Source organism: Macrobrachium rosenbergii, chromosome 49 (assembly GCF_040412425.1).
Source record: "Macrobrachium rosenbergii isolate ZJJX-2024 chromosome 49, ASM4041242v1, whole genome shotgun sequence".
NCBI classification, from domain to species: Eukaryota; Metazoa; Arthropoda; class Malacostraca; order Decapoda; family Palaemonidae; genus Macrobrachium; species Macrobrachium rosenbergii.
Genome location: NC_089789.1, coordinates 39,213,103 through 39,223,605, shown reverse-complemented (window position 1 = coordinate 39,223,605; position 10,503 = coordinate 39,213,103).

Below are 10,503 nucleotides of genomic sequence, written 5' to 3'. Positions count from 1 at the left end.
GTATGTTTATACCATTTATCTTTTGTAAGATTTGGTGCGTGGAATTTTAAGTATTAATTTAAGTTTACAGATAATACGTCATTACTTTTTTTTTTTTAGAATGACTGACTTCGCCATATACAAGGTCTTCTGGATTTGATGTACACCTTTATCGAGAATTTAACCTTAGGTACGGTCTCTTTTGTGCATTATATCTGGTTCAGATTAAGCCTATTTGTTCCACTTTGAATTAATCAACTTTAAATTATTACAAGTGTATAATTCAAAAACCATCAGCCGTCCATTTTTCTTCAGCGATAATATTTGGAACTTCGGCCGTACTGTTTCGTCATTCCCTGTTCATCATCCCATCTTAGAATATACTTCATGACTCTGTTGGCTGCTTGAATGTGATATAAACTGTGATTACTCCATTTTAAGAAGAGTTCTGACAATCATGTTTTATTAAATTTTTTGACATAAAGAAATTGTTGCTTCTCGGTAATTCATGAGTTTTCAATGTGTCAGTTATCAAAGTTTATGAAATTAATATGCAATTAGTCTGGTTAAAAACCGGTTGATTTGCATGTTGCAGACTTTAGTGCACTACTGTTCTTCCGATTAGAGAAGCCCGGCAACAATTAGTCTGGTCAGCCCCAGGGTGGGTTACCACCAACGAATCCAGCAGAGTAACACATTCTTTATAGCACTCGTTTCTCGATCATCGAGGTTGGACAAACTTGGCTCCGGTCGGCACGAAAGTTGCCATAAAAAATGTAGAAGCTTGCGTCTGGATTTAGGGGTCTGGTATGAGCGGCAGTTGATCTCAGTGAGGCCAGGGAGCCAACAGGATCGAGTTCCATAATGTTAACTTACATCCTTCTTCGTTCCAGATGGGATCTCGCGGAAACGCTACAAATATTGACTTCTCGTTAGGATGACGAATGACCTCGGGGTCAAAGAGGGAATGTATCTCTGTAGACGGAGATTAGGAATCACAGAGAGATTACTCGACAGAGATTTTGGGATTACAGAAAGGGTTCAGGTAAATTTCTTAACTTCAAGATTGCTAAATAGACAGGGGGTTTTGGGATTAAAGGATTGAAAGACAGAGGCTTTGAGATCGCAGAAAAGTTATTTGACGGATTTTATGAATACAAGAAGATTATTTTGTGGATTACAGGAAGTTTATTTAGACAATGATGTCTTAATTACGAAGAGGTTATCAGATAGATTTCGTGATCAAAACGAGATTATTTTATTGATATTGTGAATACAGAGGGACTTTTCGATTAATCACATGATTGGGAGGAATTGTGTGTGTGTGTATGTGTATGTGTTTGAGAGAGAGAGAGAGAGAGAGAGAGAGAGAGAGAGAGAGAGAGAGAGAGAGAGAGAGAGAGGGGTACCAGTTCCACTTTGGTTATAATTAGGAGTAATAATAATAAGGAGTGTTGTGAGATTCCAGGTCTAGGTAGATGAGGAGAGCTAAGAATAGCACTAGACCTTTTGAGTCTGGAATCAGTTCCAGAGAGTCGCAGAGGCCCGAGGAGCTGGCAGGTTGACTTACTGGGTTTTATGTGGAAATTGATTTAATTTTGAGTATTGATTTTTCCATTAAACATTGGCGTTTTATATTGAGACAAGAGATTCAGTTTACCTTTGTTGTATTTCTCATTTCTCTCGTGTTCATAAGAAGTAAAATAGCAAATTCAATCTCTATCTCTCTCTCTCTCTCTCCACTTTAATAGACTTTATTACTTATAATAGTCACAGTTATTTTCACTTGCTATGGCATCCTTAAGCGGACTTCTTTCCTAGAAAGAGCTTGTTTTTAGTTTTTTTTTATTTTTTATTTATTTTTTTTTTTTTTTAAGAAAATTGAACCTCGAGGAATAGCGTCCCCTGCACCCGCACGTTTTTAGGCTTAAACTGGAGATCGTGGCGGAGACTTAAGGACATTTTGTCACGTTCTCTTTAGGAGGAAATTGGCTGGACGTAGGCATAAACATGTAACTTTCGAAAAATGATATTGGCTTTCTTATACGGTAATTTTGGACTGCCTTATCGTCACACACATTATTAACCATATGGGAATTCTTTCCCCTAACCCGAGGCGGGTCTTGGTCCTTAATGTCTTCAAAAGAGAGAGAGAGAGAGAGAGAGAGAGAGAGAGAGAGAGAAGCTTGAGGCATATCGCTAACTCGACCCAATTTTCCTGATTTACTTTTGTTTGCTTATATAGGCCTAACATTGATCCACATCCCGATAGACACGTTATACTGAGATCTGAAAAAAATTTGAACAGTTTACACGGCCATAGCTACGCCTGCCTATTTCCTATCAAGGATCCTCTCTCTCTCTCTCTCTCTCTCTCTCTCTCTCTCTCATTTTACAAAAGATTTTATTTTCTACGTAAGAGGACTACAAAACTGTGTGAAGGCAGAACAATGTGAGGATGTTGGAAACTTATAAAAAAAAAAACAGTAAAATATGCGCCGATTTCTTCGGCGCAATCTAGTTTTCTGTACAGCCGTTACAGCTTATAATTAATCAAGGTCACCGAAAATAGATCTATCTTTCGGTGGTCTAGGAATCATGAGCCGCTGCCCATGAAACTTTAATCACGGCCCGGTGGTGGCCTATCCTATATCGTTGCCAGAAACACGATTATAGCTAACTTTAACCTAAAATAAAATAAAAACTGCTGAGGAGGCTAGAGGGCTGCAGTTTGGTATGTTTGATGATTGGAGGGTGGCTGATTAACATACCAATTTGCAGCCCTCTAGCCTCAGTAGTTTTTAAGATCTGACGGCGGACAGAAAAAGTGCGGAAAGGAAAAACTGCGGACGGACAGACAAAGCCGGCACAATAGTTTTCTTTTACAGAACACTAAAAAAAAACTAAATTGAAAAATTAAATAAGATTAATAAATTTTGGGAAAGTAGAAAACTGGGAGGGTAAAAATAAAAATAGTGGAATGGCAGAACGCTGTAAGGAGCCAGAGGAAATGTGGGAAAATGTAAAAAAAAAAAAAGAAAGAAAGAAAGCTTTTAGGATGATATAAAAATTGTACGAAACAAGAAAACGTCACCACGTAGATATCGTGGCTTAGAAACCTTGACCCTCCCTACCTCTTCCCCCCCTCCCGGATGTCCGCGACCCCCCGACAAACAAAGCTCCCCCCGGGTTGACTTTTCCTATAAGTTTCTTATCCGGCCAGGTGTTTGGGGACACCCCCGGTGTCTCTCCGCAGGGCAATAAAACCAAATTGTTGATGGTTCTCTTAAGGCGAGATCGAAGCCTCGGACACTGGGGATAAGAAGCAGTCGACCCTAAAGACGGAATTTCCGAGTGAATTTTGTGAAAAGCTGATCACTGTCTTCGTTAAAGAAAATCTGGTTTGGAGGCAAGACTGGTGAAATAGATTTTTCAATTTATAGATATACACCTATATATATATATATATATATATATATATATATATATATTTATATATATATATATATATATATATATATATATATATATAGGTATATTATACATCTGTATAGAAATAATCAACACACAATCACGTGTGGAACAGAAATAAACTTCATGACTTTGTGGCCTAGTGGTAACGCCGTTGCTCTTTCAACTGAGACCTGGGGTCGATCCTGATGTGAGTCAGAAATTTACTTATATATATAAATATATTTATATATGTGTGTATATATATATATGTATGTATGTATTTAAATATACATATATGTGTATACATTATATATATATATATATATATATATATATATATATATATATATATATATATATATATATATATATATATATATCCCAGTTAATGCTGTAAGACAATTATTACCAAATGGAAGTTTTTTTGTTACTTGCATTTTTGGTTCCTCCTGTTTTTCCATGAATAATCTAACGAAGGCAATCTTATCTAACAGGCGTCTTTTTAACGTTCTATTATTTACAATTTATCATATTTCTTGTCCATGCCTTTCTGTAAATCGATTACATATATATATTTATAAAATACGCGCGTGGTTGATATAATTTTATGCCGATAGTCAAATATATATATAGTAAATATTTATATGTGGGTGGTAGAAAGTAATTTAAACAGTCTGAACAACATTCCAGTTTTGTTAAAATAACTCTTCGACCGCTGCTGTAATTTGTTCTTTAGATATTTATTTTTCAAAAATTCGTGGATAAATGTATGCTTGCTCTCACCTGGATGATTTTCTTGAATCTCATTCCTGCCCTGTTGAAAAACAGCATCAGAATGTGAGGATAAATGTGCATTTTTCTGGTGAATTGCCTTGTGCTATTATTGGTCTCTCAGACGCAGGCTTCCATCCTCATAGCCTAGTTCCCTAACCCTAAACGGGCTCTTGAGTAAAAGCGCAATAATGCAGCCTTCTTTTATTCTCCTGCATGTTTATTCAGCATTTTACAATGCTAATGCTCCTTCCTATTTCAGCGTGATAAACGCACAGATCGTTCCAAATGCAGCTGCGATTGAGAGAGAGAGAGAGAGAGAGAGAGAGAGAGAGAGAGAGAGAGAGAGAGAGAGAACCGATGTAAATAGATACAGTTCAGGTAAAGCCAAAATGCTTGCGGAGTTCAGCTTCTTCTTAGTCAGCACCTCTGGTTCGGCTATAAATCTTTCGAACGCAATCCCCGCGGAAAGGAAAGAAGCCTTTTGTGTGAGCGCGTGTGCGTGCGTGCTTGCGCGCGCTCCTTTGTGTTTTGCATCGAACCGATGAAGAAGGATTTCGGCGATGTTTTCCGAGGCGAGTAATCATTTTTATATTCATATTGTGTATGAAGGACGTAAGATTACGGATCTTTTCTCAAATATCATATATTTTCTTCGGTTGAGATCAGTTGTGTTTTACCAGTTCCTGAAAAGAAAGTTGTTTTTATTTGTATTTTTTTTAAAGAAAGCTTGTGTCCATTGTGTCCTCATCACTTTTGATGAAATTACTTTTTCTTGTTAAAGAAGCAATTGTCTTTATTTGTGCGAAGTCAACTTGTAACTATATAATTATCGAAGACGTTATTTTCTCATAAATTCAAGAAATTCTTTCTTTATTTCTTACAAATTCAAGAATATCTTTCTTTATTTCTTACTCACAAACTCAAGAATATCTTTTATTTCCTATGCATTCAAGAATATTCTTTCTTTATTTCGTTCTCGTACATTGAAGAATACGTTTCTTTATTTCTTACTCATAAATACAAGAAATGTAAAATCCGAGTTTTCAGTCATGTCTGGATTTCATTTCAAGTGAGCCCAGTCTCCCATGTCTCCTGAAGTTTTCCTGGTCTCCTAAGTCTCCCTAGTCTCATGAAGTCTCACTAATCTCCCCAAGTTTTCATGGTCTCCCAAGTCTCCCTAATCTCATGAAGTCTCACTAATCTCCCGAAGTTTTCCTGGTTTTCCAAGTCTCCCTAGTCTCCTGAAGTCTCACTAATCTCCCTAAGTTTTTTCCTGATCTCCCAAGTCTCCCTAGTCTCATGGAGCCTCACTGATCTCCTTAATTTTTCCTGGTTTCCCTAGTCTCCTGAAATCTCACTAATCTCCCCAAGTTTTCCTGGTCTTCCAAGTCTCCCTAGTCTCATGAAGCCTCACCGGTCTCCTTAAGTTTTCCTGGTCTCCCAAGTCTCCTAAAATCTAACTAATCTCCCCAAATTTTCCAGGTCTCCCAAATCTCCTGAAGTGTCACTAATCTCCCTAAGTTTTTTCCTGATCTCCCAAGTCTCCCTAGTCTCATGAGGCCTCACTGGTCTCCCTAGTCTCCTGAAATCTCACCAATCCCCAAGTTTTTCCTGGTCTCCCAAGTCTCCCTAGTCTCCTGAAATCTCACCAATCCCCCCAAGTTTTCCTGGTCTCCCAAAGTCTCCCTAGACTCATGAAGTCTCCTTCTCGTCCCTGTTTGCTCCGCTCTTGTTGTCAACATCATTAATTTTCCCCAACTTGACTCGACTCGTTCATTGGGTTGTTCCAGGGAGGTCCTAATGTCGTTTTCCCCTTTCATAGCTGCCTCCTCCTCCTCCTCCTCCTCCTCCTCCTCCTCCTCCTCCTCCCGATGAAGATGATGTGATAGTCCCTCTCAAATATTGACGTTCTGATACAGAGGCGCCTTGTTAGGACATCAGAGAATCTAGTAGAACTTCGGCGTCTGCGAGTGGACTCAATTAGCGTAAGGATTTTCCTTTCTGCGAAGGTAAATTGTATTTGCAGAGTTCTCTGGAGAGAGAGAGAGAGAGAGAGAGAGAGAGAGAGGAAGTGGAAGGCGCAAACTTAAACTGACACTCACTCTTGCTTTGTTAGTTTTAAAATCGTTACGATTCATTGCCGGTTGAACTAGACTGCTGTAGTTTGTTTATAAAGTTCCAGTGTTCACAAGTTTCAGCATTCAGGAGTTGCAGTCGCTTTATTCAGGTGATTGGGCGTTTACCCCACGCTCAGACTCCTGTTTGATTTGAGCATAAGGCCTGTTTGGGAGTGTAACTTTGTGGCAGCGTTTGCTGAAGAAATAAAACTCACTTCTGAGGAAGATTCGTATGTTCTTATGTGTCAGGTATGAATCTTGCCAAATTCGTTATTATCTTTCAACGATCTTTTTCATTATAATAATGATTTTGATGTATACGAGTAGCGAATATTCGACATTGGTTACTTCGATAAAAACGCCTATGATCTACTAGCAACGAAAAAAGGAGTATGTTAATATTTCTATAGTTCTTTTTGTGCATACATTTTAGGTAGTATCTGAACACTGTTTCCGGAGAGAAAAAGTTAATTGTGTAAAATAACATGTGCAGACCTTTAAAGGGTGTAAAATTGTGTCCGAGAACACGGAAGGAGTAACTGAATTCTGAAGATTGTCCGTAAAAGGAAAGAACGTGGATATTCTTTATTTTGCTTTTAAGGAAAACCGCCCATTATTTTTTCTAGGTTTTCTGAGGTAAGAGTGGTACAAGTTGATACAGATGCACAAGTAAATGGTATTCTTTCTTTGTGTTACCTATATATGTATAAAAATTCATATACATGCACATGCATATATACATACATATATATATATATATATATATACATTTGAATGTGTGTGTGTACGCTTTCACTAGTATGTACGCATACAGGTTACGTTGATATGCTTAAACGTGTTTGCTAACAAAGAAAAACATCAAATAATTGAAGTAGTTTATAGCTGGATTGGAAAGGGATCCCAGTTTACTAGGTTAACGTTGTAGGGTGTCAGTAATTGCGTATTTACATCCAGTAATCAAGATATGCTAATAAAAGGCCGATAACTCTGAATTGTTCTGCTTCCGTTCTCCTTCCTGCGAATGAATGTAATTTATTATTATTATTATTATTATTATTATTATTATTATTATTATTATTATTATTATTATTATTATTAATGCTCAGAACACGGAAACATCTATCTGAAAGAAGATTGCCACCCATTCGTGAAACACATATAAAGAATAGAAAATAAGTTACGAGTAAATAAAGATAAATCATTAAGTAGATGAATGAATACATGCATAGGTAAGACTTACATCCAAAAGAATACAGAAACTATTTTACATCTCACGACCTATGTGAATGTACTGAAATGTTATTGATATGAGTATTGTTGTGTAGGAAAGAAATTGCCCCTTATCAAATTAAATTAGAAACACTTCTTGTTTAGGTAAGGAATGGCTCCACTATCAAAGTAGATTCCGTAACCTTCACTTAAGGTAACTTAGCTTAGCCTCGTGTGATTGGGTTTCAAGGCTGTGTTAAATCTGTTCATGAATTCCCTCAGGGGGGAATTTCAGAGTTTCAGGGGTGGGGGCATTGTGACCACAGATTGGCAGGCTCAAACTGGCTCTAGGGCCACACACTCTGGGCTTTCTCTCCGCTAGCTTGTGTGTTTGTGTTAGTGTTTTGTTGCATACTGTTTGCATGGGCCAAAAAAGGTTGAGAACCACTGTAATATAGAGGATGCTTACCTAACTGAGAGAAAGGATGCTGATCTGAATCTTCGAAGACCAAAACTGCAAGCTTGTTTCTGAAAGATCTATACGCAGAAAAACTTTCAAAGCCAGTGTATATTACACAAGGAATGTGTATGCTTCTGTATGATTATGTATGCTATGTTTTCTATGTTATATAAATTACATGTGCGTGTGTATATTGTTCATTCGTGTAGCAATGTATGTAGGTAGTGGATGTACACAAGTGTACTGGTTTGTATGTCCGTATGTGGTTTCGGATGTGTAAGTTGCATATCACTTAAAATCAGAGAGAGAGAGAGAGAGAGAGAGAGAGAGAGAGATTGTATTCCCTTGTCTGACTATGTATAAGTAGGTTTTATATTACTTAGGTAAAACTCGAGAGAGAGAAAGAGAGCAAAATAAATCAGCGGCGTTAGTGTTTTGATACCATGAATGTAAAATGTCTGCCGGAGCCAAATAAATCTTGGGTTGTAAATTTAGTCGAGAGTTTGATTTATGAGCCAAAGAAAGTTTATGTGAATTCGCCCAGACATTGAGGCTCTTTTTAGGGAGCCATAAAGTTTTCAAGAGAATCTACAGGGAATGTATATATCTCTTCTGAATTATAATATGGCCACACTTTACTGGGACCTTCCCCCACCTCACACACGCACACACACACACACACACACACACACACACACACAAACACACACACCACACACACACACATGCACATACGCAGCGTGTTTGTTCGGTGATGAATCTGAAAGTCTTGTTTTGCTTATCGGAAACTTTTTGAGGATTGAAAGCAGTTTGTGAAGAATATGATTATTAATGTTTTTTTTTTCGTCATGCTTCCAAACATAGTCGATCGTAGGAATTAGTGTTTAAAGGTTACTAAAACCGAAAGAGCTGTACGTTGTACGTTCTCTTTTTGTATTCGTGTTCGAAGGATCGCCCTTCCACTGAAATTTAGAATACATGCATATTTTTGAGTCACTTCGAGTACTGAATAAAGAATCTAAAGCTTTCCATGTTTATGTCTCTGTCCAGCTTAACGTGTTGTCAAGAGTAAAACATTCATATCGCTACAGCATTGAGGTGTCAGAGACTGTTAGCGCTTTTGGTAGTAAAGTCCACTCGAGTGACTCTCTGGAATTAGTTTTTTTTTATTTTTAATTTTTTTGTGAGGTGACTGAAACCACATTAAATAAAGTTTTTAATTTTTATCAACAATGGTCAGGTAGACCAGCACCCTCATGCACTTTTCTAGCGCAGGCCCGAAGATGGCAAAGGAAAATGAAGGAATAATTGCGGGACTTCACGATGAAGAAAACTGTATGCCTTCAGCCTCCCATATGACTTGCCCAGAGAAGCTGATTCATATCACTTATTAAAAGAAGGTGCCTATGTTTCAGACCCAAAAATACTAGATTGAGAAATATCAGAATTATAATTATTAGAAGCATTGTAATTAGAATTAGAATATTTTTACTCTTAAGCGTTGATTTTAGAAATAAGCACCTTGGATGTTAACTTTATATATATTATATATATATATATATATATATATATATATATATATATATATATATATATATGTATATATATATATATATATAGTATATATATACATATATATATATTATATATTTCCTCCTAAATAATTTAATAAGCAGTGATTATAGACATTAGCATCTTGATGGGCTAACTGCATATATAATCAAACTTTTAAGTAAATATCCTTTGCACTGAGTGAGATATGACTTAGAATTTTGAAATTCATTGGCTAAAGAACCTGTCTGTTTCACGGAAACTAAACATGTAAGGTTAATTTTAACATAAACTTAAAATCAGCTAACAAAATATTTGTAACATAAATGTTCCTCTTGTATAAATAACTTAATAAATTAATCGTTATGATAAGCCTCTGAATAAGCGTTCCACTATAAAAAAAAAACTAGATACTATCCCTGTTATAAATAAAACTTATGAATAAGTTTTCCATCAGGAAAACCTCTGAATAAGCCATTCATCAGAAAAAAACCGGAAAAACTATCCGTTATAAAACTTTTGAATAAATTTTCCTGTATGATTAACATATGGGAAAAATCTTATGAATTTCCTTGAGTAATCTTTTCACGACGAACAGAGCGATAGGCTATCCATTATAAAACCTTAAGAATAAACACTCTGTAATTAACAAAAAATCAGAATAAATCTATTTTTTACGCACTCTTTAATGACAAAGAATTCAGAATAAATGTATGAATAAGCACTTATTGACGAAAAGCAATACAGAATAAACTTTGGGAATAAATTCCCCGGTGTGAAAACTTTATGAGTAAATTCGCCAGCTTGGAAAATTTCTTTTAAAAATAAAAATGATATATTGATCTTACTCATCGAACACGATTATAAAAAAAATAAAATTACCAACGTTAATTACATCATAAACTTGCATGAAAATTAAGCCCAAACCTAATCCCATAGGCTGTCATTACTAGCAGGCCT